At 43.0% G+C, this 24,186-nt stretch overlaps 2 long non-coding RNA genes across 2 annotated transcripts in view; one reads left to right on the top strand and one right to left on the bottom strand.

The window, feature by feature from the left end:
* LOC140705793 (uncharacterized) overlaps positions 1-24,186 on the top strand; it is a 269,465-nt gene that overhangs the window by 215,828 nt on the left and 29,451 nt on the right. The gene's annotated exons all lie outside the window — the stretch shown is intronic.
* On the bottom strand, positions 15,331-16,988 carry LOC140705450 (uncharacterized). Its single transcript, XR_012084836.2, has 2 exons — positions 16,943-16,988; positions 15,331-15,716 (listed from the first exon to the last, which is right to left on the bottom strand). It is a non-coding gene; the product is annotated as an uncharacterized LOC140705450 (long non-coding RNA).

The raw sequence follows: 24,186 nt of genomic DNA, 5'->3' as shown, positions 1-24,186 counted from the left end.
GGTGAGCCTCTCCCCATGAAACATTGAAGTAAACTATTTCAGGAAAACAGCTACTGTAAGTTAGGCTCTTTCCCCACGCACACCTGGTGCTCTATGCACAGATGTTTCCTCTGGGAGGGAATGTGCAACTCATCTGGTACCTCACCCATCCTCTCAAGTGGTTATCTTCAAAGAATCATCGTCTCATCCCGTCCACTGTTGGAATAGGCCAGCCCTACACACAAACTTTTGAGCAGATTCCCACCTCCAAATAGCAGCAGACGGAGCAGGCTGTTAAACAGATTATATCTAAATAGTTTAATGGTAAATCCAATGAGCACAAAGTAAAGCAATAAATTGGCAGCATCAGCTCAGATTCCCATGGATAACTTATTTATAAATCTCTCTGTGATTTATTATTAATCTCTTTATGCAATAATCACTCATGCATATAAACTTAGATTAGCTTTAAAAAAATTAGATTCTGCTTCATGTTTCTTTACAAAAGAGATGTTTTGACTCTAGAACTCAGTTCATCACTGGTTTGAAGGTTTTAAAGACATTAAAGCCTGAAATTATGGGAGGGGGATGTAATTTTCATTAGTTTCAGGTTCGTTTATTATTCCATTCCCCCCCTCCCCATAACATTGCCATAAATGCAATTGCAAAACCATTGTCCTTGATCACTTCAAACATTCCACTACTCTGCACTACTTACTTTAATTAGGATTAGTTCATAGGAATTTAAGCAATTTCATTTTAAATTAGGAAGGGAGTCCTAGAACAAATAAAAAAAGTATGTGTGAGAGTGTGTGAGCATGCTCATGTGTGTGTGTGTGTGTGTGTGTGTGCGCGCGCGCGCGCATTCCTCATTCATCAATATTAATCATCCTCTTATGTAGCAAACATGTATGTGATATGCTCCATTTTTAAGTAGGTCATAGCATATATGTATGTATGTATGTATGTATGTATGTATGCATGCATGCATGCATGCATGCATGCATGCATGCATGCATGCATGTATGTAGGTATGTGTATATATATGTGTGTGTGTGTGTATACACTGTATATATATACTGTATATATGTGTGTGTGTGTATATATACACTGTACAGTACATATATCTACATATTTCACCACCCCAATCATAGAACATGATACCTTATACATTTAACCATCATGGCAAATGCAGCTGTGAACAGACTTCGTACCAAGATGGGAATTAGGAAAGTCTTTATTGCTTCATAGCAAATTAGACTGCACTTCTAATATAAATACAGTGGTGCCCCGTATAGCGAGGTTAATCCGTTCCGGATTAACCCTCGCTATACGGAATCATCGCTAAACGGGTAGGGGAAAGGTATTGAAACGCATTAAACTTCGTTTAATGCGTTCCAATACCTTCGTTACTTACCCGTTCAGCGAGGATTCCAGGTGCCGGCAGCCATTTTCGCGCCTTCGCTAAGCGAGGGCAGGGCGCGAAAACGGCTGCCGGCAGCCATTTCCGGGCTTCCGGCGGCCATTTTGGAACCGCCGATCAGCTGTTTGGCGGCTCCAAAATGGCCGCCGCAATACCCGATCTTCGCAATGCGGGTTTTCCCCATTGCGAAGATCGGGTATGTTTCCGTATAGCGATCCCGAAAAAGGGATCGCTATACGGAAACATCGCTATACGGTGCACTCGTTAAGCGAGGCACCACTGTACAGATAAACAATAAGAAAAGTATGAAATAATAAAATAAACATTCATAAAGAAGTATCAAGTAGGAAGATTAACTTGAAGAGCTTGTGAAGCATTTGGTTAGAAAAATGTACTGGATCCTCCATCAGAGCATCTTCTAAGATGTTCATCAGGTGTTCTTTGGAATTATCATGACTGACACAACAACGTAATTAAAACAAAAACAAAACTGTTGAATACCCTGGGTTTTTGTACAGTTGCTGCAAACATAATGTACTTTTGAAACTCTTGTTATGTTCTAGAGGCTAACTATTGAAACTGTGCTTGAAACTGAAATGCACACTGCAAAGTAGAAGCAATCAAGTCGACATCAGGTGATCTTTTTTCAATTTAGGCTAAAGAGCCAAGAGAACCAGGGCATTGTAGGTCTGGTGGAAATCTGAACCTGATCTGGTTTGGTAGATTTCCCATCACAGACATACCTAAGATTGGGGCAGCTGCTTTCCTGCAGTTTGATTTTATGCTGCTAGACAGAATTTGTCACCGTTTCTTGGAGAACCAAAACAAGAGAAGGCAGCATAGTGCTGGAGAGAGGAAAGAAATTCTGACTGCATAGCAGAACTAAGGGTGTAATATGAATTTGGTCACTGATGTTTATGTTCAGTTTATTTCTATAGTAGTTTTCCAGTACACACTGTGATTCATGATTTTTTGAAAAATCTTATGAAACTAAAAAAATATTAGAGTTGGGGGTAAATTTGTCATATAAAATATTAATATATTAATAGTCAAAATCCTATTGTTTGGTACAGTAAATCTTGCTTGAGTAGGCCTCTTAAATCAATTGGGATTCGGTGAGTCAACTTCTCTGTAAGTTCCATTGATTCAAAGGGGCCGACTTTAACTGAGACTTAATTTAGCATAGTTGCAGTTAGAGTGGGCTTATTTGAATCAATGGAACTTACAGAAGAGTTCACTCACCAAAATCCCCATTGATTCAATGGACCTATTCTAGTGCAATTTGCTACACTAAGCAACAGGTTCTTGACCAATTCATTTTAAATAAGTATTTACAAAAATCCACAGATTTTTATATTGAAAAGGGAGTAAGCTTGAGATTGGGGAAAAAATGTAAGTAGAACTGTTTAGTTCATTCGTCCAGGCCCATGTCTTTGTATACTGAGCCCTTAAAATTTTGGCTTTGAACTCTGAGGTATTCAGCCATTCAAGTTGATTGTTGTTTCGTATCTTTTGACAGCCTCTTCATCTGTAACAGCAACATAACAGATAGGGGCAGGATAATGCACTCTCTCCCTAAGGGTGACTATACCTACTGAATTTGACAAGCATGGGTCAGTGAGATTTTGTTGAGAATCTGCCAACAGGAACAAATATCTTAATGTTCAATAGGGAGAGGTTATGATTTTTTAACAAGCAAGTGTGTGAGGAAGTGAAACTGGTGGACTCATCCATCTCTAGTGTGTAGCAAGCTTGTGGTATTTCAAAGGATTAAAAAAATATTATTATTATTATTATTATTATTATTATTATTATTATTATTATTATTATTATTATTATTATTATTATTATTATTATTATTATTATAGTGCAAGTCCTATTATCACCTAGGCTTTGAGGATTTGGGGAACTATGGTTCAAAAAACCAACTTTCCTAAGTTCTGATTTTTTAAATAAAAAATATTTGCTTTTTTACTGAATCATCAGTTTGCAATATTTCCCCCACTGTATTTGGAATGCAGGAAACAATGACATACAATACTGAAAGGGAGGGGTGTGTGTGTGTGTGTGTGTGTGTGTGTGTGTGTGTGTGTGTGTGTGTGTGTGTGTGTGTGTGTGTGTGTGTGTGTGTGTGAGAGAGAGAGAGAGAGAGAGAGTGTGTTCCCCCCCCCTTTACAGCAGCCCTTTTCCGAATGTGCACCTACTAATAGTGTTCTTATCAAAAGTAGGGCTGCTCAGTTCAGTGAGATGTTTTCTACGTAATGACAAGCCATATGAGTAAGAGAAAGAGTGTTTTCCACTAGCTGTCAGAATTGTGCGTGATTTGCAGGTTACACTTTAGGTTTGATCGGAAGTAGGTCAGTCTCTAGGAGTGAGATCTCCTGCCTTCCTTTTCCTCCTGCTCAGGTTTTTATTTCTCACTCATCATTATGGTGTCAGAGTGTGTAGTGTAGCCCCAGGCCTTTGTATGAGGCAGCCAGATGTAGCCGATGGTTTTTCTACCACTCCCTCTCTAACATCTGTCGGGAACACTGGCAGCAGAATACAAACTTTTTCTGAACTGGGAAAGAAACCTGTAATCCTACATAGCAGGTTATCTTTGGGGGATGAGGGGGAAGCGTAAGGCCATGGGGATAAGAAGACAGTTATCTCTGAAACTAGGTTTGGTATGGGTTGTGAGGGCCAATTATCACGGTCCTTACGTGTATCACCCCATCTAGAGGATGTTACTCGCACATGAGTCTTGCTGAAATCAGGGGGATGACTTAATCACCACTGACCAAGGGGCTGGATCTATTTTGGGAGACAGGTTTTAGCACCTTGGATAGCTCCGGCAATGTAGTATTACAGTCTTCTATCTACTTTTCGAAGTGTTCAGTGTATCTTATTTCATCATAACCTTCGCTAGCTTAGAACTGCAGAGCTGGAAGGGATCCTACGGATGATCAAGTCCTGCTCCTGTCAAGCAGGCACAGTGAAAATTGTGTCCCTTCAGAGCTGCTCAGCTACAACTCCCATCATGCCTCACCATTGGTTAAGATGGCAGGAGATGATGAGACCTGGAGTGCTTGTGATTCTATTTCTTTTACCACAACAGGATTGCCATTTGTATTTTCTGCCTCAGATGTCAAAATGTCTTGGGCTACCTTTCTGCAGATGGCTGGAGCAGCTGAGCCATCCTGTACACTAAGCAAGGTTGGGAGATTGCCCAGGGTCACCAGCCAACCCAGCGTGGGATGGAGATGCGAGCGGCATGTCGTTAAACAGGCTTGGGCACTGTCACTGAACAAGTGGCGTAGCTGTAAAGGGGTTGGGTGGAGACCAATGTTTTCTTGTTTTAAAAAGCACAGTCTCTCCCAGAGCCAGTTTCTTGGCAAAGCGCTTGACAGCCCAGTCATAACAGATGGGCTTTAAATTGCTACTAACCACTCTGTTGAAAATTGCCACAGGCTTTCTAGTGGAATGGCAATGCTTAAAATGAAGATGGGATTAATCACATATTTCTCTGCTTTGCAGATGCCATTGCTTTGTGAGGTGCAAACAACAGAAGGCAAACTTCATGTAGTTATGGCTGTTGCTCTGCACATACTTCCTGTGATGAAAGTCCCACCGAATTAGTGGCGCTCACTTCTGAATAAAAGTACCTAGGGATGTATTGCCCAAAGGACTTTTACTTTTTCAAAAAGTATTATTTAAATTGAAAGTTTAAGTGATAAATGAATGAAATATTTTTTAACCAAATAAATTTGTGGAAGGAGTTGTAATACATGAAAATTTATGGGTATGAGATAAAATCCTTCCCTTTGTATTCTATCCACATACTGATCCATGTAAACAATTCTCATGGGATTATGTGCAGAGCGAGGAAATGCTACTTTTTAAAGAGTACATCTTTCAGAATCCAACAGCCAGTGTTGTCACTGGCTGCATTTGTTGGAGGGTTTTAAGAACTATGGTCTCAAAAAGTAATTTTTCTGAGGTCTGTGTGGCATCATTATGAAGCCAGACCAGAGTGAGGGAGTGCAGCACTGCCCTCACATTACATTGGCTTCACGTTGCCGCCAAAAATTTGAGGAAACCATGTTCTTAATTCTGGCAGCTTTGCTTGCAAAGTGCTGTTTTGTGTGGTAAAATACAGCTGGCCTATACCAAATCATAGACAGTGGTGTAATTAGATTTACAGGACTGCAGAAGCACTGCCTTCATTGGAAAGACCTTCACAATGATCTGTGTAGACCTTAGTAATTAAAATAGACTACCAGTGCTCTGATCTCATTCCCCCCCATCAGTGCATATATATGGGCAAGCATAATGTGAGGTCCAAGTCATAGATATGGGCTTTGTGTGGTTCTGGAAATAGGGAAGAAGTATTGCCTCCCTCACCCACCCACCCAAATTATTGAACTTTCTGGCCATTATCAGGGTTTGCCTGCATCAAACATCACATTTTTCCATATAAGTAAATAAGAGAATAAGTAAAGTAAAACAGGGCTGCTTGCAGGAGAAGAACTGCATTGCTGAAGACTAGTTTTAAGCTGTGTTGTACTAGCATATTAGAATCTAGAACAGGGTGTACCAGTTACTCAGGATGCAGGACAGCTTGTGATTGGTAGATGCCACTGAAAAACACTACATTTGACTTTTGAAGAGAACTGTCCTAGTTATATGGCAGGGATGAGAATATTATGAATTTCTCTAGCAAGGAAGAAAGAGGGAACCAGATCTAAAATGATATGAGCAGCCTTAGGAAATCGTAAGGAACAGATCCTGTACATATTTGTTGATATCATCAAATGCAACCCAACCCCATAACTGGGACATATATTTCTTAGAGCTGGACTTTCTAAAAGTGGGGAATGTGAGGCAAATTTAGGCCAGTTTGTCGCACTGCTTGTGCATCTCCTTGCCTACTCCACCCCTACAGAATCAGACCAACAACAAGAATAGGAATGAAAACTATTTCAACATAGAACCTTCATGTTTGGGATCCGTACAGAGGCTGGAGTTAGTGCACAGAAATCTCAAGATAAGAGGTGTGCATGTGTCAATAAAGAAAGGCACACAAAACATCTATACCAACCACTATTTCAGGTTATTTCAGCTGCTAACTGGGGAGTTCTGGGAGCCATAGTCCAAAACGTAATGCTTCAGGTTCATTACAAACCATGATGTTACCTTGTCAGTAGCAAGACAGATCATACAGATGGGAGGAATATCTTAGGTGAGGGCATCAGGCCCTCAGAAATACATCAGATGAAGCTGGTTTCTTGCAGGTCAGCATTTTGCAGACCACACCACGTATAAGCTGACAGTTGCCCTAACAAATGCAGCAGAAGCTTTGGATGAAAGAGACAGCAGCCTGGGAGGAGAATGCAAGAGTCGGGATGGCAGATAATTTCTGAAAGCAAGGATCAATATGTGAAAAACTTTCAGACATAACGGAGCCACCACATTGCCGACATACCATGATTAAGTGGACAGGGAAGCTCATTCATGCCATTCCATTTTGTACTCCTTTCTTCATCAGGGCCATATATTTTGTTTGTTTGTTTAATGTCTAAAATGGTATCATAAAATATATCTGTGGCTTTGTTGTGGGTTTCCAAACCCACCCACCCCCGCCCATTCTAGAAAACTCCTTGTTTGACTGAAAAGGGAACTCCTTAGCATTCATCTTACATTTTCTGTGACTCCAGAAATACCAGCTGTCATTTTGAAGCTTCAGCACCAAGAGGCAGTGGTGTAAGTTGAGTCATTTAAGCCCCCTGAAGTTCTTGGTCTGAAAGGAATGCCCTCCTCCAATTATAGGGCAATCAACTAGGCACTGATGACTCCGATTTCTCAGGGGCAGTGAATCCATTCTAAGGTTTAGTCTGAAGTTTAAAGGAGCTATTCCGAGTGTTAAATCTATGGTGAGGGTTTGATGCTTTGAATCACTCCTGTAAAGTTCAGGTGAACATCTAGAGCAGATCCATTGGCCCTCATGAAACTCAGGCTACCAACCTCCAGTATGGAAATCTCTTTCATTTCCAGGTGTGGCTTGTGATTGATCTAAGCAAGGGTGTGCCTCAATCTCCAATTTTGAAGTAAGGTACTTGCCCTGCTTGGACCAGGAACCATCTACATATTATTTCAGTTAGTTCAATATATGTCAAGAAGGGATAGATTCATCTGTCAGCTTTGTATTGACTTCACATGTTTAAAACTCAAGTAGTTTAACACTCAAGTAGTCCTGTATTCAAAGAAAGGTATGAACTTTGTTAAGTTTTTACCAAGATAATTAATTGAAGAAAGCTCTCATCCTTCTATACTGACCAGATACAATAATCTGTACAGTAATTCCCTGCATGGAGTAGAGAATGCTATACTGCCTGCTTTATACCTCTTTAGGAGCTTTCCAACAAGAGAATGTGGAGAGAACCAAACTTCAAAGCTCTTTGCTTAGGTGGACAAAACTGTCTCTTTTCTTTTTTCCTACACACAAATGTCAGTTTCCCCCCTTCTAATCATGAAGAATTTTGGTAAAACAGTTCCACCTATATATTCAGAGGATCCAGCCTTAGATACAAACCAGGTGTATGGCCTTCCCCAGGACATCTACCCCAAAATCCTACTTAGAAGGCATCACTGCTATGATGCTATTGTGAGCCACCCTGAGTAGACTCCTATCTAGAAGAGTTTGATAAAAATCCAATAATAAATGAATAAAGTAAAAAAGGAAGGCTTTTATGCATCTTCTTTTCATGTGTTTCACTGAAATTTAATGGAAACTGTGAGCGAAGGAAGGAAAGTGAGCCGTCCTCACAAGTGTCAACAGAAGAAGGAGGTGGAGGATGCGCTGTGGGAGAATTGATAAAACTAGATGAGGAAGAAGGGGGCGTCAATAAAGCCATAGAGGTGTTCCTAGCGGAGAGGACGAGAGACTGGGGGGAGGAGTCGAGCGGGTGGAGATGGGATGAGGTTATAAAGGAGGGGAAAGAAGAAAGGGAGACAGACAGAGAAAAGGAGGAAAAGGGCACCCAAACGAGAGAGACAGGAGCAGAGAGGGAAAGAATCGCGACTCTGGTTAAGAACTTTCCCAACCTTATGAAAGAAGACGGCTTGCTGCCTCTGCCTAAAGAGTTGAGTCAGGCGGGAGTCCGTGAGTCCAAAGAGGGATGGAAACCGGGAGGGGGTATGGCTTTTCGCCCTACGATGGACAAGGCAACCCCTGGTGGTGTCAGCCCTTACCTACCCAGATTGGAGGGGTCGACCGTGGTCCATCCCTGTTGCAGGACTACCTGCTCAGTTCTGACTGCGTCGGTCGCGAACCCGAACGCAACCGTTCGTTTTGGGGTGAGGAAACAATGAAACATAAAGATGTGGCGCCTGGGACTAAACCCAAGAAGTATAACTTGTTAACAGACGAAGAGTTGCCGGACCCATTCGGTCCAGAGTTATCTGATGTTAAAGTTAATAAAACCAATCCGTTTTTGACTGTTACATCGATTCCGGCTATTATTCTCGCCGATTCCCTTGGTCCGCCCTCTTCAGGAAAAGAACCCAATCACAGTGGCGCCCAACGTGGGGCGGACCAATGGGGAGGCAGGGAAGAAATGACGAGGATGTTGAAGACCATAGAGAGGCAAGAGAAGATGATTGAAAGTTTGACGGAACAGCAAATGTTGGTTACCAGACACATGATGAAGCTGGGGATGGACGATGAAAGAACCTCAAAGAACAATGTGTTTATAAAGAATGGTCTAGTGGCCGGCCCTGCCCCCATCAGGATACAAAAAATGAGTGCTAGCGATGATCCGGAGGCGTATCTACATACATTTGAGCGCGTAGCGGTGGCTGCAGGGTGGCCTAAAGAACAATGGACTTTAATATTGGTACCTTGCCTAACGGGACTATTGCAAGAAGTGGTAGACACCCTGAGCCCCCAAGAAGCCGCACAATACGAATCCGTAAAGACAGCGATTCTAAGGACTCTTAATTTGACGGAGGAAGCGTATAGGAAAAGGTTCAGGGAGCTTAAGTGGAAACCTGGGGTGCATCCACGAACCTTAGTGCAAAGAATGAAAGCTAACATGACTAGATGGGTTAAACCAGAAGACAAATCTAAAGAACAAGTCATGGAGGCGTTTGTGTTGGAACATTTGGTGACGACTTTGAGCGGGAATCTGAAAGGGTGGGTGCAGAAGAATAACCCGAAGCAGTTGGAAGAAGCCATCAAGCTGATCGAAGACTATTGCGCCTCAGAAGAAGCAATCAAAGAAGGTCCCGCCTTCTCAGGGGAACGCGGGAGACCTCGTGAGAAGGCGGGGACGCAGACACAAGGCGGCGGAGTGAAGAGAGGGATGGACGTGCCAGGAGGAGCTCGTCCTCGCGGGCGCCCCTTCGAACCTATGGGGCCGAAGCCAGTGCGCCCAGTTACAGTGGACGACCGCGTGTTTGGGGGGCTTGTGTGTTACGGCTGCGGGACCCCGGGCCACGTGCGTCGGGATTGCCCTGGGACAGACTGCTCTTGGGTAGGCGGATCGAATAATACCCAAGAGAAATCTGGGAAACAAGTAGGTTGGGAGGTGGTTGCATGGGTGAATGGGGAGAAGAAACAGGCGCTAATTGATACAGGATGCGGCAGAACCTTGGTACGGGACATAAAATTAGAAGGGGTGGAAGAAGGGTTTACAGTGAAGTGCATACACGGAGACTCTAAGACCTATAAGACGACGTGGGCCGAAGTTAAAGTTGGAGAGGAGAAACGGAAAATGAAAGTGGGGATTGTTCCAGGACTTTCGAGAGAAATGTTGTTGGGAAGAGACTGGGTGGGTGATAGAACATTAGCCGAATGTAAAGAAGTGATGCAAGGAGACTGTGTTAAAATTGAAGTGGGAGATGATTTCTTGCAGGAGACAACACGCGACCACATGCGTATGTTGCAACAAGATGACGCCACGCTACAAGAACACCTGCGAGCCGCGCGTGAGGTGGGCGAAGTAGCTGGGGGAAAAGAGGGGATGATTTTGGACAATGGGCTATTGTATAATGTGACAGAAAAAGGGGAAAGGAGGTTGGTGGTTCCACAGAAATGGCGTATGGCGATTTTACATTTGGCCCATGATATTCCTATGGCGGGGCATCTAGCATATGATAAGATGAAACCCAGGATTGAACAACGGTTTTGGTGGCCAGGAATGGGGAAAGAAATAGAAAGTTATTGTCAGACATGCCCAGAGTGCCAGAAAACTCAAGCCAAACCCAGACCAGGAGCTCCCTTAGTACCCATGCCCCTAGTGGATCAGCCCTTCCAGAGAATAGGGGTGGACATTGTGGGGCCCCTTCTCAAGTCGGCGGGGGGCCACACACACATTCTGGTTATTATAGACTATGCTACCAGGTATCCAGAAGCAGTGCCCTTGCGGTCCACAACATCTAAGGTGTTAGCTCGGGAATTGTTACAAGTCTTTACCCGGCTGGGTTTTCCAAAGGAAATCTTGACAGATCAAGGCACCAACTTCATGGGACAAACCTTGAAGGAAATGTGGGGATTATTGGGAGTAAAACCCCTCCATACAGCAGTCTATCATCCTCAGACTAATGGATTAGTGGAGAGATTTAATAAAACACTTAAAGGGATGCTGAGGAAGTTAGTGATGGAGAAACCGAAAAGGTGGCACCTGCTAGTAGCGCCATTAATGTTCGCAGTGAGGGAAGTTCCACAGGCATCCACGGGATTTACGCCTTTCGAGATGATGTATGGTTGGAACCCCAGAGGTATACTAGATTTGGTCAAAGAGAAATGGGAGAGTGGGAGAGATGAGGTACAAACGAACGTTAAGCATGTCATAGAGATGAGAGAACATTTGAAGTTAGTAGCCTCCTTGGCGAGGGAAAATTTGGGAAAGGCCCAAGAAGGGCAGAAACGGAGATATGACGCCAAAGTTAAAGCAAGACAATTCGAACCGGGACAAAAGGTTTTGTTATTGATGCCAGCAGCTTCATCAAAGCTATTCGCCACTTGGCAAGGGCCTTATAAGGTGTTGAGAAAGATAGGAGAAGTGGATTATGAGATCTGGATGCCTGACAAAGTTAAAAAGAAAGGCATCTTTCATGTAAATTTGTTAAAGGAGTGGAAGGAGAGAGAAGCATTATGGGGGGAAGTAAAGGACGAAGAATTTGGCCCGGAAACGAAGGATTTTTTGCGTCAAGGAGTAGAATTAGATTTGGGAGAAGAGTTAACTGCGGAGCAAGAGAGGCAGATGAGAGAGATAGAACACCGATACAAGGAAGTTTTCTCAGGAAAACCGGGTAACACCACGTTAGTCGAACATGCAATCAACACGCAACCACAGGTCATAGTCAGATCAGGAAGTAGGAGCTGGCCTAGACACCTGAGGGAGACTATTAATAAAGAGATAGAAGAGATGCTGCAGCTGGGCGTGATTGAGCCATCTTATAGCCCTTGGAGGAGTTATCCGGTAGTGGTACCAAAACCAGATGGGAGTGTCAGGCTGTGCATCGATTATCGCAGGTTAAATGAAGTGTCCAAATTCGATGCTTACCCGATGCCAAGAATTGATGATTTACTAGAACGGTTGGGAGGGGCGGAGTACCTCACCTCATTAGACCTGACCAAGGGATATTGGCAGATACCCTTGAGGCCAGAAGATAAAGAAAAGACAGCATTTGTAACACCTAAGGGCCTTTACCAATTCTCGCGTATGCCCTTCGGGTTGCATGGGGCAGCGGCGACGTTTCAACGACTGATGGATAAAGTGTTAGCCCCCGTAAAAGATTTTGCCAGAGCTTATATTGATGACATACTCATATATAGTAAAAGCTGGGAGGAGCATTTAGAGCATCTGGAGAAGGTGCTACAGGTGTTGCAGGAGGCTCATCTGAAAGTTAATCCGACCAAGTGCAAAGTGGCGCGTAGAGGGGTGAAATTCTTGGGGTTTCAAGTAAAACAAGGTAGAATACAACCGGTGTCAGACAAAATCGACCAAGTGACTGCTTGGCCCGTGCCCAGGACAAAAAAGGAAGTACAGAGATTTTTAGGGCTAGCAGGTTATTACAGGCAGTTTGTTCCCAACTTTGCCCATATTGCGGCTCCCCTAAGCGACTTGACCAGAAAGAAGAAGGCAAAAATAGTTCATTGGGGAGAAAAGGAGACCGAAGCTTTTGAGGAATTGAAACAGATACTAGCTGAATTGCCCAGTAGATATGCTCCAGATTTTTCCAGGCCTTTCATAGTTCAGACTGATGCTTCAGACCGAGGAGTGGGAGCAGTGTTATCACAAGAGAAGGACGAGGTAGAATTTCCAGTAATGTATTTAAGTAAGAAACTTACCCCTAGAGAGCAGAAGTATTCAACTATTGAAAAGGAGGCTTTTGCGGTTAAATGGGCTATACAGGCTTTAAGGTATTACTTGTTAGGAGCACCCTTTACGCTCATCACAGACCATGCCCCATTACAATGGTTAAACAGGATGAAGGATGTGAATCCCAGGTTGACCAGGTGGTACCTAAGTTTACAACCATTTACCTTCACAGTGAAATATCGTAAGGGAAGTGCCCATGCTAATGCGGATTACTTTTCCCGACAGGGAGAGATGCTACAGCAAACCGAAGAGAGGACGGCCCACTCCTCAGGGGGGGCGTGTGAGCGAAGGAAGGAAAGTGAGCCGTCCTCACAAGTGTCAACAGAAGAAGGAGGTGGAGGATGCGCTGTGGGAGAATTGATAAAACTAGATGAGGAAGAAGGGGGCGTCAATAAAGCCATAGAGGTGTTCCTAGCGGAGAGGACGAGAGACTGGGGGGAGGAGTCGAGCGGGTGGAGATGGGATGAGGTTATAAAGGAGGGGAAAGAAGAAAGGGAGACAGACAGAGAAAAGGAGGAAAAGGGCACCCAAACGAGAGAGACAGGAGCAGAGAGGGAAAGAATCGCGACTCTGGTTAAGAACTTTCCCAACCTTATGAAAGAAGACGGCTTGCTGCCTCTGCCTAAAGAGTTGAGTCAGGCGGGAGTCCGTGAGTCCAAAGAGGGATGGAAACCGGGAGGGGGTATGGCTTTTCGCCCTACGATGGACAAGGCAACCCCTGGTGGTGTCAGCCCTTACCTACCCAGATTGGAGGGGTCGACCGTGGTCCATCCCTGTTGCAGGACTACCTGCTCAGTTCTGACTGCGTCGGTCGCGAACCCGAACGCAACCGTTCGTTTTGGGGTGAGGAAACAATGAAACATAAAGATGTGGCGCCTGGGACTAAACCCAAGAAGTATAACTTGTTAACAGACGAAGAGTTGCCGGACCCATTCGGTCCAGAGTTATCTGATGTTAAAGTTAATAAAACCAATCCGTTTTTGACTGTTACATCGATTCCGGCTATTATTCCCGCCGATTCCCTTGGTCCGCCCTCTTCAGGAAAAGAACCCAATCACAGAAACCTATAATCCATTTGTACTTGCTGAAATCCTGTCCATTCACCTGTGATATATAAGGCTGATGACCTCATCAGCTATGACAAATTTTCAAAAGTTAAAAAAAAAACTTCTGACTCTTCACCCCACCCCACCCACCCCAGCCATAGTGCCAAGGCTCCCTAAGAGTCAATATTGTCATGGTTTTCTCGTGATTCCATGGAAGCCTCAGGACCTTTAGAAGAAGAATCAGATTTTAAAAAAATTTTCTATAAAATCACCCATGGCAGATGTCATCAGCCTTACAAAGCAGAGCTGCACAAACAGGGTTTTAGCCATCAATTGCTAAGATCTTCCAGCCCTGATGAATGCAATGTGATCATCACGAAGAGGTTATCTCAGAGAAGAAGCATTGTGCTGCTCTTTGTATCCCTTTCCATCTACATAGGAAAGAGGTCTTGAGATCATATAGTTTGAACACATGTTTCTATTAAACTGGTTTAATCGGTTCAAAGTACATTTAGGGGACAGGCCTTGCAGTTTTTTAAAATGTTTTAATTGTCTTTCACATCATAGTGTTTTAAATTCTTCATCATTTACCTTTGTTTTAGCTCCTCCCCTTTTTGGGGGTTGGTTCTTATTTATGCCTCTTGTAAACCTGTTACTACCTGTAAATTCTTTAGTTTTGTTGTGAGATGCTTTCCATTCCTGTCCTAGGAGAAATGAGGGAAATAAAATGAAATAAAATAAAATAAATCTCTGTCCTTTGAGGATTATAATTCTGTGGTGTATGTTAACAATCATTAAATCTCAAGCTGAATAATTCAATTATCCCACACAACTCCTCGTCTTTTTACCAGATCTAACAGTGTCAGTAGCAGTCAAAACAAAAGACTTCTGAGAACAGAGTTGCATCAATTGTAGCTTGAACTTTGTTTGAATTATCTCCCTATCTCTTGTCTTGTTGATGTAGCTCCAATAGCCTTCTGCCTTATCTTCCCTTTGCTTTTTCTAATTTGCTTATTGGTAGAAATCCTGTTCATTGTCATGTAACATAAACTTACCCCAGTGAAAGCATGCTGTACATTACATCCGGACAATCCAGATTGCCCAATTAGATTGTGCAATTGACCACACTTCTCTCATTTGGACTATTGCACAGCATGTGTGCAGAATTGCTTTGTGAATAGTACTTCCACCCTGACACGCTTTCCCCCAGCTTTGCCACAGCTTTATGTTGTGCATCCAGGGCTGTGCGACAGGATTTCAACCATTGTGTAGTAAACTCTAATTATTTTATGTGTCTTGATATGTTTTAGGAAGGGTAACATATTCTATCCCCCCCCTGCTCCCACCCTAATTATTGTTAGGTGTTTGATCTGCTTTCCTGTGGCTCATTTAAAAAAAAAACCTCCCCCTCCATCTTTCCCCTCTGTATATGTGTTTGCACAGTTGCATGCAAATGTCCATTCATCTAAATTCTACAAAGAATCATATTTGTTTTATCCACAAACCACATATATAATTATTATGTTCCACATTTAATTCATATTTTGAAAGTGCTTGACAACAATAAAGCTCTGTTTTTAAAAATGTTATTGTCTCTTTCATTTATATTTGTGTGATCAAAGAACTACATTTAATTTTATATGATTTACTCTTATATGTATCGCTTACAGCTTCAGTTCATCCATTACTATTATGTTACCATTATGTCTGATCAATAGTGACTTACTTAATCATGAGACATCTCTATAGCAGTTACACAAATACACACAGTATCCTTATGGCCAAAGAAAAGCAGGCTGGGAGGGTTCTGTTTCAGTCTGGCAGATGTAGCCTCTGAGACAAAAGGCAGGTAATCTGGGTCACTCTTAGCAAAGAAAAGCCAGTGCATTGTTGAGGACCACACTGAGGAGAGAGAAGATCGCTGGATTGCCATCTGCCCTTGTTGTGGGCTGCAGATGAACAGGAATAAATTACTAAGACATTACAGCACAAACAGACCTGCGCAAACATTTTAGGGGGCAGCACCAAATGTTCTTTCTTAGATTACAGGCTGAGAAGCCCCAGCAGTCAGTCGCCAAGGGCAAGGTCCATAGAAGCTCTCCCTCTCTCCCCTTTGGCAGGCAACAATAGAAGGAATGGGGCAACGGAAGTAGGGGGCCACAAGAAGGGAGCTTCCAGTGTCCCACCCTGGTCACCAATGTCGTGATGAGCTGTTGGTGTTGGATGGCTTGAAGGTCCTTCTCTACTCTTCGGTGCAACACTTCAGCTCTGGACATTGGGGATATTCTTAGGGTGGAGAAAAAGTGATTTGTAGTCTACAAGAGGCTCCCAAGGGCTCAAATGTGGCCCTCCCAACATCTCCCACACTCCGGAATAATGTTTCTGCAAAAGAAATTACCTCAGAAAGTTCTTTGCTCTTTAGAGACAAGTAGGGGGCAAATTTGCCATAGTATTTTGAGAAGCTGTAAAATCCCTTTGGAAAAAGCAATTCTAAAAGTAACTAGAAAATATTATTTGTTCCTCTGAGAAATTAATATTGTTCACACTTTTCCTCAGTGGATAACGGAGGAGAGGAATATTGTGTTGTATTATCCATTATGCATATTGCCACTAATCTTGGTTTTTTTAAAATTTGTGCTGCTGTTCAGGGTTTGTAGCAATTATATAATTTATGCTTTATATTTTTGTTATACACTACCCAGAGTAGCAATTAGCTAGATGGGTGACAGATAGATAGATAAATAAATAAATAAATAAATAAATAAATAAATAAATAAATAAATAAATAGTTGAGGACTAAGTAACAAGTAATCTATTCCTTTTTCAATCTTTTTTATTTTTCTTCTCAGATATATAAAAGATCTGAGAAGAAAAATAAAAAAGATTTTAAAAAGGAATAGATTACTTGTTACTTCCAAGCACTATCCAATGCAATGACTCAGTATTAAACAAGATATTAAAAAGAAGAGCATTTTCCAGCCATTGACCTATTTTCCTTCAAACAGTAGGATTTTTAAAGATATGCGCCTCAGCTATCTGACTTCCAGATTAACTCCAAGGATAGCTCCTGGTGATCAATTATAAAACAAAGCATGCTACACGCAAGATATGACAGTGAGGGAAATCACCTGCTAAAACAAACAGATGCCTTTCACCACTTGCAGGAGTATCTCTGCAAAGAAAGAAGAAGAAGAAGAAAATGATGTGTCTTCTAATTTTACCCTTATCCTCAGGGTGGTGATGTGGCTGTCTTACCAAAGCAGTAGTAAACATGTGGCTGAGGCAAGGCAGGGATTTCCTGGAATACGATGCAGACTTCTGGTGGTTTCCTGCTTACCTAATGATCCTATTTTGAAAAAAAAATATTTCAGACATCGTAATTATAAAATCCTGAAGCCTGCCTGAGGTTGAAGGAAGACTCTCACGCTTCCCCTAGATGGCTCTGCTCTGCCTCTGAGCCTCAGCTTGGTGTACATGTGAGCTCTTGGCTATGGCACACCAGAGATTGTGTGGAGACCACTAAACTCATTTCACTTAAGATGACAAGCTGGACCAAGCGTGAGGGCCCCAAGGTGAAAGGCTACTTCTTTATCCACTAAGCTAAGGAAGTAATTTCATTTTTTCTATTAAACAGCAGCGATGGGAAAGATTGTTCGGTGACTGAAAGTGCACCGCAAATATCAGGGTTACCAAAAGTCACAGAGAAACCTTTAAAATAATTTAAAGTGGTGATAGGACAAGTAATACATTGCATTTGTACTGATGCAGCAGTCATTAACCCTACACCTTCACTCTTACTTGTATTAAGAAAAGCAGGCAGCTGTCAGGGTGGGGAATAGAGGAAGGGGGACTTGGTTAACCTGCAAAACAGTATGTCAGATGGGGGGGGGTGAATGCATGGCTCTGGAGGGTGTGTTATGGGGAGTGCTAGATGTTTACTGTGTACGTGAAAGCAAGCCCTGCCTTACTGATTCACCCCAATGTTCTGTCTCTTCTCAGTATACCATCTCAGTGGTTGCTTCTTACATGAGTGTTGATCACCTGGATACTTTGCCCTTGATTATTCTATTCTTTAGAAACAGTGGCTAATTATTTCATCTAAGGAAGGATGGATGAAATCTGCCCGTTCAGGCTTATCCTGATTTCTCTTAAGTTTGATTTCCTGAACCTTGAGAATGATTCCAGTATTTCAGTTTGTCTTGAAACCCGTTTTTAAAAAAGTTCATGTAACCGTTCGTATGTATTTTAGAATATATTTCAATTTACACATGCATTTTGGTGTACCGTTTTGCCTAAGATACACATTTCTTGCAAGCAGTTTTCTTAATACACTATATTTGAATGCTATTTTCATTAATATATGCATTTGATATTACCTCCCCTAATCTATGACATTTTGTAAGCATTTTTAGTAGAAAACTCCATTGCCATATTTGAATAAATACAATTTTCAAAGGAGAATTGAGTTTTAATGATATTTTTGTTGTTGTTTAATCATTAAGTTGTGTCCGACTCTTCGTGACCCCATGGACCAGAGAATGCAGGCCCTCCTGTCTTCCACTGCCTTCTGGAGTTGGGTCAGATTCATGTTGTTAGCTTCGATGGCACTCTACAGACATCTCGTCCTCTGTCGTCCCCTTCTCCTCTTGCCTTCACACTTCCCCAACATCAAGGTCTTTTAAAGCCTCAGCTTCAGGATCTGTCCTTCCAGTGAGCACTCAGGCTTGATTTCCTTCAGAATGGATATGTTTTATCTCCTTGCAGTCCAGGGGACTCTCAAGAGTCTTCTCCAGCACCACAATTCAAAAGCATCAATTCTTTGGCGGTCAGCCTAAATGCAAATTAGTACATATTGCATTCACATGTGAACCAAATATACTTTACCAGCCAGACGTCGCATTGGCTGACCTTAAGATCAGGGTAGCCTAGATGTTACAGAAGGAACAAATGTCCCTGAGGGAGCTCCAAGAGATGGTAGGGCATTTAAATTTTGCTTGTAGATTCATGGTGCCTGGTTGTGCCTTTCAGCGTGGCTTTCCAAGGCAATGAGTGGGCTCCATTGCCCATTTCATAGGGCTAGAGTTATATATGGCATGAGAGAAGACTTGAAGGTTTGGGGTCAGTTCTTAACTTAGTGCAAGGGTATTTCTTTTTGGAGAGGAGACAAGATGCTTAAGGTCCAAATTCAGGTCCAGTCAGCCACTGCAGGCTCTTTCGGGTTCAAAAATTTACTTTGGAGGCTGATGGTGCACATGCAAATGGCCAGAGGAGTGGCACCACCTGGGAATCAGCAGAGATTTGACATTTTTGGAATTTTTCCCAATAGTTGGCGCCTTCTGGCTTTGGGCAGGCAAATGGGTTAATACTGTTGTATGTTTTTGGTGTGACAATCTGACAATCTATATCATCAATAACCCCACGTGCATTCAGACCGTGTCACAACACTGGTGCAGGCTAGACATGTACCAGGTGTAATAGCTTAGCCGATGCATTATCACACCAACAGATCGAGAAGTTCGGGGAGTTAGATGCAGGAGCCAATGAGTTCCCAGAGACTCTTCCTCCTGGGGCTTGGCAATTTGGTGTGATGATGTGGAAAGGGTAATAAGACTGGACCTGGTACCGAGGACATGATCAGTGTGCTAGGCAGGAGCTGAGGAACTTAGTCGACTTAGAACCTACGTGGCCAGGACCTATAATTCTGGTATCAGCATTATTTTTGCGACTACCAGATTGAAAGTTAGTCTAAGGAAAGAGGCAGATTTAAAGATTTGGGAGTACCTATATCAACGGGACTATTAGGAAGCACCTGTAAGCAGTGGTAGGTTATCTGTAGAGATGTTTATGAAGTTGTTTTCTTCAGGGCAGCGTCCTTAATAATTTTTTCTGTGCCTTCAGGTTAAGTGAAGTGGTAGCCACTGGACAGGGAGACAGAACCAGAGTAGCTTTACAATGGCAGGATGTTTGGGTAGTCAACGGGATGGGGCAGATTCACATCCATGGATCCAAGGCTGATTAATGAGGCACCCCGTAACGTCTAGGCAGGGGCCTGGTTTATTTTATCTTGCAGGTGCCATAATGCTGATGAGAGGAAGCACATCATCATTGCTGGCTGCAGCTATGTTTTGGACAGCTTAGTATGTTGCATTATCCCCATGGGGCAGCTGTCTCGGCCTGGGAGCTAGAGCTCATATCATAGGGAAAGGATGCCATGGGATGCTGCGAGGCCAACTTTGCCCTGCAGCTGCCTTTGGTCAACATCCCCCAGATGTATTAGTTACACACTTGGATGGTAATTATCTGATCAGGATCTGCGGAAAGGCCTTGATCCTTGATGTGATTTGGGACTGCACACGGTTGAGGGTTATGTACCCTGCTATGGACATTGTATGGTCAATGATCATCCCTTGGTGGAGGGATGTGAGGCATTTTTGGTGCGCTCTGTGGTCTGCAGAGCTGTCTGCAGTGGCCTGGATCAGTGACTGGTCACCAGAGGAGCCACGGTTAGGCCTGGATTTTTATGATCGGTGATGGCACGGTACCCTGCTATGAGCAGTGTATGGCCGATGATCATCCCTCAGATGGCACGACAGGATGTGAGGCATTTTTTGGCCCACTAACACTTCATGAAGGAGTATTAGCTGGATAGCCTGCAGAGCTGTCTGCAGTGGCCTGGATCAGTGACTGGCCACCCGAGGATCCACAGATAGACTTGAGTTTTCCAATTGGTGCAGGCACCTTATGCTATGAACACTGTATGACCAACGACCATCCCTCAGCTGGTATGGAGGGATGCGAGGCATTTTTGGCCCACTAACGCTGCACAAAGCAATGTTAGCTGGGTAGTCTGCAGAGCTGATTACAGCAGCCTTTGAACGGTGATTGGTCACCAGAGGATCTGCCTGGATAGGCCTGTTTTTTCTGGAACGATGGTGTACGGTTTGGATGTCTTCCTTGAAGACATCAAGGGGGGGGGCTGCTTTTGGAGCTTGGTGAGCTCGATGGCGGCCATGGGACTTAGCTTGGCTAGTCCCTAGGCTGTGGCAGATAGTGCAGATATAACAGGTTTTGTTGGTGAGTCCCACTGCAAACTCAGGTAAGTCCTTTGAGACCTCTGCGCTTAAACCTGATTCCGCACTATGGCAGGAACCCACCCCCCTTTGCCAAAGGATGGCAACAATGATTATATTTAATAAAGTGTGGCCCGTGATTAACCCATAATTCTTGTCTCGCATCTTCATTCTGGGGTTGGGAGAGCAATGCTTTAATGGTTGTTGTGGGTTTTTCGGGCTCTTTGGCCATATTCTGAAGGTTGTTCTTCCTAACGTTTCACCAGTTTCTGTGGCTGGCATCTTCAGAGGACAGCACTCCGTGCTCTGGTGTAGTTGGTTTGGGAGTGCAGTATTTATGGCTGTGAGATAGGCTTTTGTCTTTTTCTGTAGATGGGTGATTAGCGCGTCTTGTTGTGGATGTATTGTTGTGCTAAGGAGAAGAGATTATCTGTCACTGTGGTTGATGGGTGTCGTTAGTTGGTCTTTTGTGTGTAGTGATCCTCTGTCCTTGTGGCTGGGTGGAGTTCATTGACCTTTTGCATGCTGTATTTTTGAGAGCTGGGAGCCAAGTTTTGTTGAGCTTCACATTTTCCTCTTTTTTGTTGAAGTTCTGCTGGTGCTTGTGGATTTCAATGGCTTCCCTGTGCAGTCTGATGTAATGATTGCTGGTGTTGTCCAGTATTTCAGTGTTTTGAAATAGAATTTCATGTCCAGTTTGTTTTAGGGCATGTTCAGCTACTGCAGATTTTTCTGGTTGTTTTAGTCTGCAGTGTCTCTCATGTTCTTTGTTTCTGGAGTGGATGCTTCATTTTGTGGTTCCACTATATACCTGGCCACAACTGCAAGGTATCCGGTATACTCCTGCAGTGGTGAGGGGGTCCCTTCTGTCATTTGCTGACTGTAATATTTGTTGTATTTTTGTGGTGGGCTTGAATACTGTTTGTAGGTTGTGCTTTTTCAAAAGTTTCCCCATGCAGTCCATGACCCCTTTGAGGTATGGCAGAAATACTTTATTTGTGTATTTTCTTCTTCATTTCGGTGTTGTTTTCTTGGTTTGATGGCTCTTGTGATTTCATTTTTTGAGTAGCCATTTGCCTGTAGGGCCCAATTCAGATGGTTGAGTTCAGTGCTGAGAAACTGAGCTTCACGGTTCCGATTTGCCCGGTCTACCAGTGTTTTGATTATGCCTCTTTTTTGCTGTGGGTGGTGGTTAGAGTTTTTGTGTAGGTACCTGTCTGTGTGGGTGGGTTTTCTGTAGACCTTGTGTCCCAGTCAGAGGTCAATTTTTCGTAGGACCATGACATCTAAGAACGGGAGTAGGCCCTCTATTTCTTTTTCCATGGTGAATTGTATATTTGGGTGGATGCTGTTGAGATGGTTGAGAAATTCTTCTAATTTTTCCTTCACCGTGACTTTTGCAAAGGTGTCATTCACATATCGGAACCAGAATGTGGGTGCAAGGGGTGCCAAAGCCAGGGCAAGTTTTTCAAAATGCTCCATGTAGAAGTTTGCTATAAATGGGCTGAGGGGGCTGCCCATGGCCACTCCATCTGTCTATTCATAGAATTCATTATCCCACTGGAAATAGCTGGCCGTTAGGCAGTGTTGGAAGAGGACCTTGATGTCTTCTGGAAATATCTGCTGGATGAGTGTCAGGGTGTCCTTTATCGGTACCTTAGTGAACAGGGATACTACATCAAAGCTGATCAGTCTGTCCCCAGGGCTGAGTTTTAGGGTGCTGATCTTGCTTATGAAATGTCCTGAGTCTTTGATGTAGGGTGAGGTTTGTCATCCATTAATGCTTTAATGGTTTGCTCACATAAGAATGTCACATTTGCCTCTATTTTTCATAGAGGATAATTTAGTAGCATCCTAGGTGTGAGTAGAACATATCAATACAGCCTGCAGGGATATAGTTCTCGAAATTTATCTGGCATTTTGCTTGACAGAAACGTCAAAATCTGCTGTAAAATTTCTCTCTTTATCATATATTCAATGCCCCTTGGCCCAGGTTTAGCTATGGGTATAAACTGTGGGGAGGGAAGGGGTCAGAGGCTTATAGTCCTCCTGGTGTTGTAGTAAAACTTCCCACCAGCCCACCCAAAATAGCCAATGGTAAAGGATGATGGCCACTGTAGTACAACAAGATCTGGAGGACTATAAGTTATTCTCACTTGATCTGGTAGACAGTTCTCTCTCTCTCTCTCCTATCTCCCCAGCTTCCTTAGGTTGGTTTATGTCAGTGGTTCTTAACCTTGGTTACTCAGGTGTTTTTGAACTGCAACTCCCAGAAACCCCAGCCAGCACAGCTGGTGGTGAAGGCTTCTGGGAATTGCAGTCCAAAAACACCTGAGTAACCCAAGGTTAAGAACCACTGTTTTATGTTATTCTTTGGGAATATCAACTGGAATCCAACTTGGATAACAACCAAAAAAGAGTGTAGAAATTGTCCTGCAATTCACACTCACATTTCTGTTCCCAGTGATAGCCAGGTAGATGACCCTGGGATGTTTGCAAGTAACTTCTCTGTTGACTGATCAGCTTCTGGTATTCTGAGATAGTCTTCCTCTTCCTTATCTCATCTATGAGAGAGGTGACTATCTCACCTAACATTATCCCCTCTTGGATTTTACTAATGGATCGATCTTCCATGAATGTTAATAATTTTGCTCTAATTTGATCATGTCAGCTAGCTGCTATCTTCACAACAAGTAAGAAAGGAAAATAGAAATGGGGAATATTGATCTAGATCTCTTGACCTGAAAGCATATGTTCATGGCATTTGTGCAGTATCATATTATGGATACAGAGACATAATTTACTGAAGGGACTAATACCTCATGGAGCAGTGGCCTGGGCAAGGGAGGGGTTGATGAAGCTGTGGAGCGAGTGGCTTGCAGTTCATTAGATCTATGCTAGTGAAAATAAACAGAAAACAAGTCCCAGGGAAAAAAACAGCAAGGCTAAAATTAAAACAGTAGGGGTGATTTATAGTAAGATGCTCAGAAACATGACAGGAAGTCTCAATACACCAAAAGGAAAATCTTGTTTGCTCAAATTATTTGTTTCTTCTGTCTAATGAACGTAATTCTAATATACAAGTGATAACACTGGCATTTCTTTGAAATGTTGATTCAGTTTAATTATGAAAATCACCAAGGTATTTTCTGGCTGCTGCATCACTCCCTGTACTAAGATTAATCACATCAACATCATTCACTTAATCTTCAAAGAGGAAGCAGTTGTCCACAAAAGCCTTCAAATAGCTTCATTAGTGCAATTTTTCAGACTCAAACACTTAGCTGGCAGCATATGATTGA

This window comes from Pogona vitticeps, chromosome 3, assembly GCF_051106095.1.
Source record: "Pogona vitticeps strain Pit_001003342236 chromosome 3, PviZW2.1, whole genome shotgun sequence".
NCBI classification, from domain to species: Eukaryota; Metazoa; Chordata; class Lepidosauria; order Squamata; family Agamidae; genus Pogona; species Pogona vitticeps.
The sequence above is the reverse complement of the archived record's forward strand: the minus strand, read 5'-3'. Positions and strand labels throughout refer to the sequence as shown.